The 9283-nt window shown below is 34.5% G+C and overlaps 1 pseudogene; it reads left to right on the top strand.

Annotated features, from left to right (window-relative positions):
* The first annotated feature begins 309 nt into the window (after nucleotides 1-309).
* Nucleotides 310-447, top strand: LOC145284162 (U2 spliceosomal RNA; annotated as a pseudogene).
* Nucleotides 448-9283: the final 8836 nt, after the last annotated feature.

The following is a 9283-nucleotide window of genomic DNA, read 5'->3' as shown; positions in this document are numbered from 1 at the left end:
TCGGTAACACTTTTGTACTTCGCCTTTTTGGTTAAGATCAAAAGTCTGTTGTTAATAGATACTGTTTTTTTTAGCTTTTTAAGCTTTTCTTGGCCTTCGGACCGCGATCAAAATGTAGTATCTGTTCCGGCAGATACTGCAAGCAAAGACCATATCAAGACCTTGGTCAATGTAGGAGCAACCCTTCATACCAATTGTCACTATCCAGCTCCCCTAGTCCCCGGGGAGTTGGTCCCCATTTCCTCTTCACTCCTCACATTAAAAATCGGCATTGTGCCTAATTTGCTCGGTGGGGGAGCAAATAAATACACCCTTTTCTTGGCCTTTTGGCCAAGATCAAAGTGTAGTATCTGTTCTTATTACATGCTGTACTTATGTTTGTAACTTTGTGATATAAAGTGGGGGATCACTTTTCTGTATTAATTTAATGTAAAATGATCACCCACTTTACAACCAGTCAGTCTCAAAGCCATTCAAGTCATTCTCCAGATCATTCAATTGTTTTTGAAGGATTCCAGTTATTTTTTAAGCTTTCAAGCCATTCTTAAGGTCATTCAATTCATCATTAAGTTCATTAAAGTCATTCTAAGTCATTTACTTTTTATTTATTTAAGTCATTTCAGCCCATTTTTCGGTCATTTTAGTTTATCTTTAAGAATTTCATGTCAATCCTACATTCACGCATACATTCATTACACGGAAGCACGCGACTAATGGCTATCGGCCTTGTTTTACTTAGAAGTGAACTGTTTAGAAAAAAAACATTATTCTCCAATGTACCTGTCTCGGTTTCTTTCCGATATTTTATACTCTTTTTTTTTAAGGAATTTAAAGTTAGGTTTAATACCGGGTAACGCCAGGTTAATGATGGACAGTAATTTCTTTTCTTTTTTTTTTTTTTTTTTGCATGGTGCAGAACTAAAAATTACATACGTTCAGGGCTAAAACTGCACCGTTAATTCATTTTCACCAGGATTCGAGCCCCCTGGAAACTTTTGGAGCTAAATGGGGGATCGGGCAAATGCTGAACTTAGTCATTTTTTATGCTTGTTTTACTGCGCACTCATGGGGGACCATCTTGAAGCAAGAACAAATATAACAAATGGTACTGGAATAATACAAAGAGTATTTTATTCCTTTTGACAAGTTCTTACATTATACTAGCGGGACCTGTGGAAATTCCACAGCAGACTTTTTTTCTGATATATTGATGTCGCATTTCGTGGATGTTCAGCGTAAATGGAGACGCCCTGGTATTATTGTAGCTCTTTTGTTAAAACTGCAAAAATATCTATCTAAGCTAGCATGGCGCCCGATCGTAAAATACGCTTAAATATGATATTTTAATTGTTGCAAATTTCATATATATTATTATATAGTCCATTTTCTATTGATTCTTATATACAGGGTGGCCACAAAGTCTGGCTACATAATGTACCCAGACACTTTGTGGACACCCTGTATATATATATATATATATATATATATATATATATATATATATATATATATATATATATATATATATAATTATTTCCACAGCCAGACAACGTCGCACTTCACAAGAGCCATGAAAACCAACAAACCGGGAGCCCAAGACTCCAGTTTCGCCCTCATTTGTGCTCATCAGTTAGACACATTCGAACTCAGGATTCGAAACCCGAGCCTCTTGCATGTGAGGCAAGCACTCTACTAACTGAGCAAACGCGTCGTAAACAAGAACGGTTTACTATTTATCACAGATCAAGTAAACCGCAACGAAAATCCAACAGTGGAGTAAACCTATATTGTTTATTGCTTATTGTTGGTTAGGTAAGCTTGTCGTGATGAGAGCCTTAGGGCTAAACTCGAGTCTTGGATTTCCGGTTTGTTGTTTTTAATGGCTCTTGTGAACTACGATGTTGTCTGGCTTTTAAGATAATTATACAGGGTGTTCACAAAGTCTGGCTACATTATGTAGCCAGAATTTGTGGCAACCCCGTATGATGAAGTTGTGACTTCAAAAATAAAACATATACCCATATAACTCATGAATAATTCTTGATAAAATTCTTTATAAAAAAATAGATGACTTGAATGCCATCAGCTATAATTTAATTGCTGACTATTAACCTCATTTTTTATAGTTGTCGTTTCATGACAGTTTCAGGTGAGCATTGTCTGAACATCGCGGTTTCAATCCCACCCAAAGCCGGCCAAAGGATTAGTTGGTCAGAACATGGTAAAACGACAACAACTATGGAAGGCAGTAATTACTTAAGATACAGTTAGAAGATTCAGCATTCCTATCCCGTCGCGGTTAACAACCTGACAAATGCCAAAGGAATAGTTGATTGAAACGTCGTGAAACAACAACTACAAAGATGAGGATGATAGCCCGCAAATAAATAAATAAAATAGTCAGCCCTCATTTCCAAAATTAAGAACTTTCTTACATATTTGTTTGAATTTATCTTGACTTCTGAAGAGCATGTTCGGTGAGTCTTTAATATGGCTCCGACTTTTGTTTTCTCAACATTGGAATTTTTGTTTTTTAAATCAACTATTGGCTGGTACCACCTCTAAACTCAGAACTGATAATGGCATTATTTCCAAGGATTCTTTGCATCAAATTTCTCCTTGACATCGTAAGTTTTTCTTCTGAAGACACGATTTTCATGCGACGGCTTGTTAAACTACACATTGAATTTTACTAGAAAAATATGCAAGATTTCCTTTGCAGCAGAACTGACATTTAATTACAATATACTGTAACTGATCTGTAATTTCATTTATAGCTCTATTGTAATTTTCTAACTATTTAATGGTTTAAATACTAAATATTGAGCTTCATTTTGCTTCGGAAATTTGTTGGAAAATCGAGCTGAACTATAGAAAAGAATAAGTTTATTTTATAGCTCTACATATACATCAAAGGCTTTTAGTCCGTGTGCATCTGTGTACGTTAGTTCTCTATCGACTCCGAAACAGCTTGATCGATGTTTTCGATATTTCAGGCAAATGTATTTCATGTGCTAGGAAGTGTTCTTAGGAAGGTTTTGTATCGGAATGCCTTTACGAAAAAATTCGATGAAGAAAAGAACAGTCTGAGTTAATCAAAGTAAACACTCTTATACAGCCTAACATCACAAGTGCATTTGAGAATTATTATCACCGCATCAGGTAAAATGGCCTAGCGTATAAAATCAACAATAACTTGAGCGATTTCACCGATTTCAATCACAAAAAAATGAATATTCGCTGTTAATACTCATACAATCCCAGGCAACGCCTGGTCTCCCTGCTAGTTATGTTTATAGTTGCTAATTTAACCAGAATGGGAAACCGGTTTAATATCACACACACACACACACACATCTATAAAAGTGAACGCGTCTGCGTGTCTGTGTACATTTCCCTACGCAATAACTCTGTCAATTTTCAGTCTACAGACTCGAAATTTGATATACAAGTACTGAGATTTGGGAAAATCTTTGTGATCGGTTTTCGGCCAGAAATTTGGCTGTCAAGGGGTCAAAGTTCAACGATTTGACCTTTGAGAACTCTACCAAACTCCTCCGCCAATTTTGGGTCTAAACACTAGAAATTTTAGATATAGGTTTCTTGGACATGGATCTAACTTAATAACTCAATGTGAGTCCAAAAAATAAATGTTAAGGAGTCATAATAGGGGTCAAAGTTTAAAAAAATTGACCTTTTTTTTTGTTTTGTTTTTTGTTCAATATACACCGGGCAACGCCGGATGAAATGCTAGTATATATATAGAATGACAAAAGCCTATATTCAAAATTTCATGATTACAATTTATTCGTTTTATTTCGTTGACATTTACAATTCTCCACAGTAACTGTTTCGCCATTCGGAATTTAAATTCAAAATGGCGTCATAAAAAATGAAATAAAAGGTAAATGAAACTTCTCTTCCAATTTTCGGATTTTTTTAATCATGCATTTTTTTTTTCGTTTGGTACATCGATAGTTGCTATTTCTTCTGATGAGTAAAGGGAAAAATAGATTCATTCATTGATATGATAATTAGATGAATGAGTCTGCGCTACGAAACAGTTACTGTCAAGAATTGTAAGTATCAACGTAATTAAAGAAATAAATTATAAGATGGTCAACATCATGAAATTTGAAGTATAGACTTTTGTCATTTGTTTGTTATATGCTCTGTAATTACATTGAGCTTCATAAATAAAGGATTGTCCATATAAAAAATGAAATATAATTGAAAAAAATCATATACACACACACATATATTTTAGCAAGGAGACCCGATAATGTCCTGGATTGAATGATGATCAACAAATGTGTAACCTTTCCATACTTTCATTGTCATTGAAATCGGTGGAACCGTCCAGTTTTTAATCAAGTCGATTGATTGCCTGCTCTAGTTAGCCCCCCCCCCCGCAGTGGACAAGGAGGAAGCTTCACATACCTCCCTACAATGACTTAGTCCACAATAAATTGTAGTCTATGTTACACTGTAGAGAATATACTGTTGATTTTATAAAATTAAATGTAAATAATGGCTTCACTTTATGTTTAAAATGCAAGTCAAGTAATAATTTATTTCGACCATAAACGGTCCTTTTTTTTTTTTTTTTTTTTCTTCTTAGATCTGAAAGAAACTGGTTATGGTTGAAATAATTTACGGTTTTATTTTGAATAATTTTTTTTTTTTTTGCATTATTTTTATCTAAAAAAAAAAAAAAAAAAAGCATATGCTTTCGTAAAACACTAGTACTACTAAAGAGATGATCACCCTTCCCTATTGCCGAGCTCCAAGTTTTGAAGACTTGCCTTTTCACGAATCAAAATGGATGGCGTCAATGACATTTTGGAAACGTTTTTAGTTTCATTTTACCCAGATACTTAAATTACATTAAAATTACAGTATAATCCGGATATAAGAAAGTTTTTTTTTTTTTCGGTGACACTAAACCTCTCTCATATCCGGGTTACACTGTACATTAACACAGGCTCTAATTTGGAACCAGAGAAAATCTCTCTTATATCCGTTTTTCTTATATTCGAGGTCTCTTATACCCGGGTTTCACTGGGTATATAATTGTTCTATACAGTAACAAAAAATAAAATGTACAGTAGAACCCCGGTATGCGGCAGTAAAAATTAGCAACAAAATACAGTACAGTATATAATACACATGTATATAATGAAATAACATTATAAATAACACAAAGCAAAACTCTTGGCCTTCAGGACAGGATCACGGTGTGGTATCTGTTCTTCAGATGCTGCACTTCCATTTCTTGTTTTCTGTCGGTGGAGGAGAAGTACTTCACGACTGAGACAAGTTTTATTTTTGTTCCTTTTCTCCACGTTAAAAGACGACCCTGGTGTCTTACTCTGTCCCGTGGGGAGGCATTGTAAATAGGAACATTATAAATAACACCGTAAGGCGGAACAAATACCGTAACCAGGGACCGGAAAAACATCGTATTCCACATCGTAACCTGAAAAAAAAACGTAACCTAGGGCAATCGTATCTGGGTTCTACTGTATTAAAAAAAAAAAAAAAAAAAAAACGTACCCTAAGGCAATCGTATCGGGGGTTCTACTGCATTGAAAAGAAAAAAAAAAAAAGAAAAGGTTACTCTGTAATCTGAAACAAAATTAAATTCTCAAAAATCGTCATAAAAAGGTAACCCTTTGAAGAATTATATTCCTTAAAACCGAATTTGTTGAAGACACTCTTAAAATGTAATAATTCTGATTTTTTTTGAAGTTTGAAATAATTTAACGTATTCGTTTCTGTACAAAAACCTTCTCGTGTGGTCTTAAGATTTAGGGGGAGATATCCGAGCGCCAGCACTGGTCGGTGATATTAAATATCTAATTCGAAAATAATCCAACGCTCTTAGCGCAAACGCGTGGTATTAAAGTGGCTGATCTCTTTTCCTATAATCTAGGCAGGAAAACCAGGTTTATACCCACTTCTGTATCAGTTTTTCTTTTTTTTCTAGATCTTCCTTTCTTTAAACAAACAAACAAACAAACAGTTTGTTCTTTTAAATCTACTTTGATAAATAATAAAAGTGTGACCGATTACTTTTGAAGTGTAACTAAAATGAAAACAGAATTCCTGTCAGAGCGCTCGCTGTGTAGATGAAATAGAGGTGTTTGAGTCTCAGCGCATTCTAGTTCTAAAGTAGGGAGACCCGACGTTGACCGGGATTTAATGAGGATCAACGAAGGTTTCACAGTTCATATTTTATTGTCATCGAAATCGGTGAGATCGCCAATAGACTTCAGCCTCTCTCCCACCGACGAAATATTGCATCCTTCTGCTTGCTTTAAAAGTGTCTTAATGGTATATGACCCGACGAACTACAAGCCCTTGTACCCCCGACAAACAGCAAAATCCCACCCCTACACAGTAAAGATCCCAGAAAGCCTTCTACTCTAATAGTTTAATCCACAGAACTGCTAGACGTTTGAATTCCTTTTCGAGTTCTTGCTTCCCCGACAGTACTGACATGCAGAAGTTCAAGTGTAATGTAAACATACATCTTGCTGCTCAACTCCCACCATAGTAACCTTGCAATTATGCCCCAGATAGTAGCCCCTATATCAAAATGGCAATGTGCCTGGTTTAGGCTGAAAACGCAATAATAATAATAATAATAATAATGATAATAATAAAACTCAATCAAATCGATTAATTGCCTGCTCTAGATGGGAAACCCACCGCGTGGCACCGAAGGGAATCTGCACACACTTCTCCGCAGTGACTTAGTCCGCAATACATTATTTCACATTGCACTGTAGAGAACCTACTGTTGATTTTATAAAATTATTTTTATATAAAAAGGCTTAAATTAAAGTTTAAAATGCAAATGTCAAGTATCATGGTTCAATTGTGCTTTAAACAGAAACATAACATTTCGAACGCGTCCCTATCATATTAAAGAATCTACTGTTGATTTTATATGCCGGACCTTTCTGCTTGTTAGGTAATAAAGCTTCTCAAATACACTTTTGATATTAGGCTAGCTTTAGTTAAAATCGCCTGTTCCTTCTTTCATCAGATGTTTTCGATTGTCAATACTTATCAAAGGCATTCCCATACAAAATCTTTCTTAGAACACGGCCAGGCATATACAGTACATTTGTATGAAATTTAAAAAAAAGAAAAAAAAATCAGTGCAGCCGTTTAAGAGTCCATGGAGTACGAACTTACAGACGCACAAAGTTCCTTTTATATAATAAAAATAGAGATTACCGCAATTCCATATTTAAAATTTTTATGCCAACTCTCTTATAAAAAAATGTTTGATCAAATATGCGATACGAAACAGTCATTTTTTTTTAATTTATGTGATGACTAGGGCTATGACATCATCATATTGTTCTCATTGTTTTAGCTCTCGAGTATATATCCGACACAGTTAAACAAAGTTAATCAACCTAGAACCACATCTCTATATAACAGCATATAAGATATCAGCGGATACACACTCGAGTGAATGAAAAGAATATGTTGTTGTCATGGCCCTGGTGATGACGGTGCATTTCAGACATGAAACAAACTAAAATATACTTTCTGGGATACGTTAGGATTAAAGTGTAGTATCTGTTCTATTCAAAGATTAAACATTGTACAATAATATTATAGGGCTGGCGTTCGTATCGAATGCCCATAAAACGCAACTATATCACAAGCTAGTACAAGATTTCGGTGATAGATTTGTCACAAAGCCATGGAGACGTATGTAGTAGCAGCGGTAGTTCACATATGCAAATGACCAAGAGGTGGCGTGAGTTGACGTCACAGCGAATGAGAAGAAATGCGTAGAGAAAAATAAAGGAACCACGTGGGAGGCTAGCGACCGGGGAAAAGCAGGTGCCGGCGTGAGATAGACGTGTAAACTCATGGCGGGATGAGGGATTGAAAAGGACATGTCGAAACGGAAGAGTTCCGATACGAGATAAATAAAAGATCCACGTGCGATTTGGAAAGTACCGTTGATAAATGCCTTAAAAAATGTAAAAATGTAACGGCAACGTTACAGATTCACAAAAGCAGATATGTTCACTGGGCTGCTTAAATAAGTATGTTTCATTAATTTTATTTATTGCGGACCATTATCCTCATTTTTTTCTTAGTTGTGTCACGAGGTTTCGGCCAACTATTCCTCTGGCCTTCGTCAGGTGGTAACCGCGACGGATAGGCTCTCTGAATTTCCCGACTGCAATCACTGCCTTCGGTAGTTGCTGTCGCGCAATAAATAAAATTAAAACAATACTCATCTCAATAATGAATTCTAATTAAATAAAAATGTTTCGGTTTGAATAAAAGTGGCATGACAATATCCTGGTTTTGTACTTGCTTTGGAAATATTTTTAATCACGACAGCGATATGAAATGTAGGATTGATTAACTGGAATTTCTATAGGAGCCGCTAGTTTAAACAGATAGAGCAAACGTAACGTATTTTAAAATGTAACAGGTTATAGTCAAGATTGTATGGTCTTTTAAACTTCCTGTTTCTGTTTCACAAACAGAACCGCGGTGACAAGCAAGATATTGTCCCCTGATTTATGCTATCTTCCTCTCATATACGTGATAGCCTCTCAAAAAGCCTCCATTTAAAGTATTTAAAAAAAAAATTAACATTTACTCAAAGTATGTTTAATCCGTAATATTAAATTCAATTCTTTTATTCAATTTCAATGTTAAACTACGGACTACTGACTATTTCAATAAAAAATATGAATATATAATTTATCTATACTCCCATAAATTTTGTTTTGTGTGTGTGTGTGTTGATATTCATATTAAAACCATGTTTCTATTTATTTAAAAACAAAATACGTCTTTGTTATATATGGATCATGGAATTGCGTTCATTTGCAAAAGATTAAGCTAATTTGCATATTCTTTGAAACATTCATTTTAATTAATTTTTCATTTATTTTTTTTGGGGGGGGGTGTATTGATATTCATATTAAAACCTCTGTTTTCTATTTACTTAAAAGGAAAATACAACGTTGTTATATATGGTTCGCGGAATTGCATTCATTTGCAAAATATTTAGCTAATTTGCATATTCTTTTAAACATTAATTTTAATTAATTCACAATAAGTTTTTCAGTTTTCTTATGGGATGATCATCTTTAGTTAACTGTTACGTGTAATTATATTTATGCAGATATTCGACATGATTTATACTTGCGTAATATTTGCGTAAAAAGCTTATAAACACAAACCTATTTTTATATATATTTATGTATTTATATATTTGTTTTAAAAAATT

The sequence above is a fragment of the Euprymna scolopes genome, chromosome 8, assembly GCF_053919585.1.
Source record: "Euprymna scolopes isolate OS-2025 chromosome 8, ASM5391958v1, whole genome shotgun sequence".
Classification (NCBI taxonomy): Eukaryota; Metazoa; Mollusca; class Cephalopoda; order Sepiida; family Sepiolidae; genus Euprymna; species Euprymna scolopes.
Note: the sequence above shows the minus strand (reverse complement) of the source record. Positions and strands in the feature narration are given on the sequence as shown.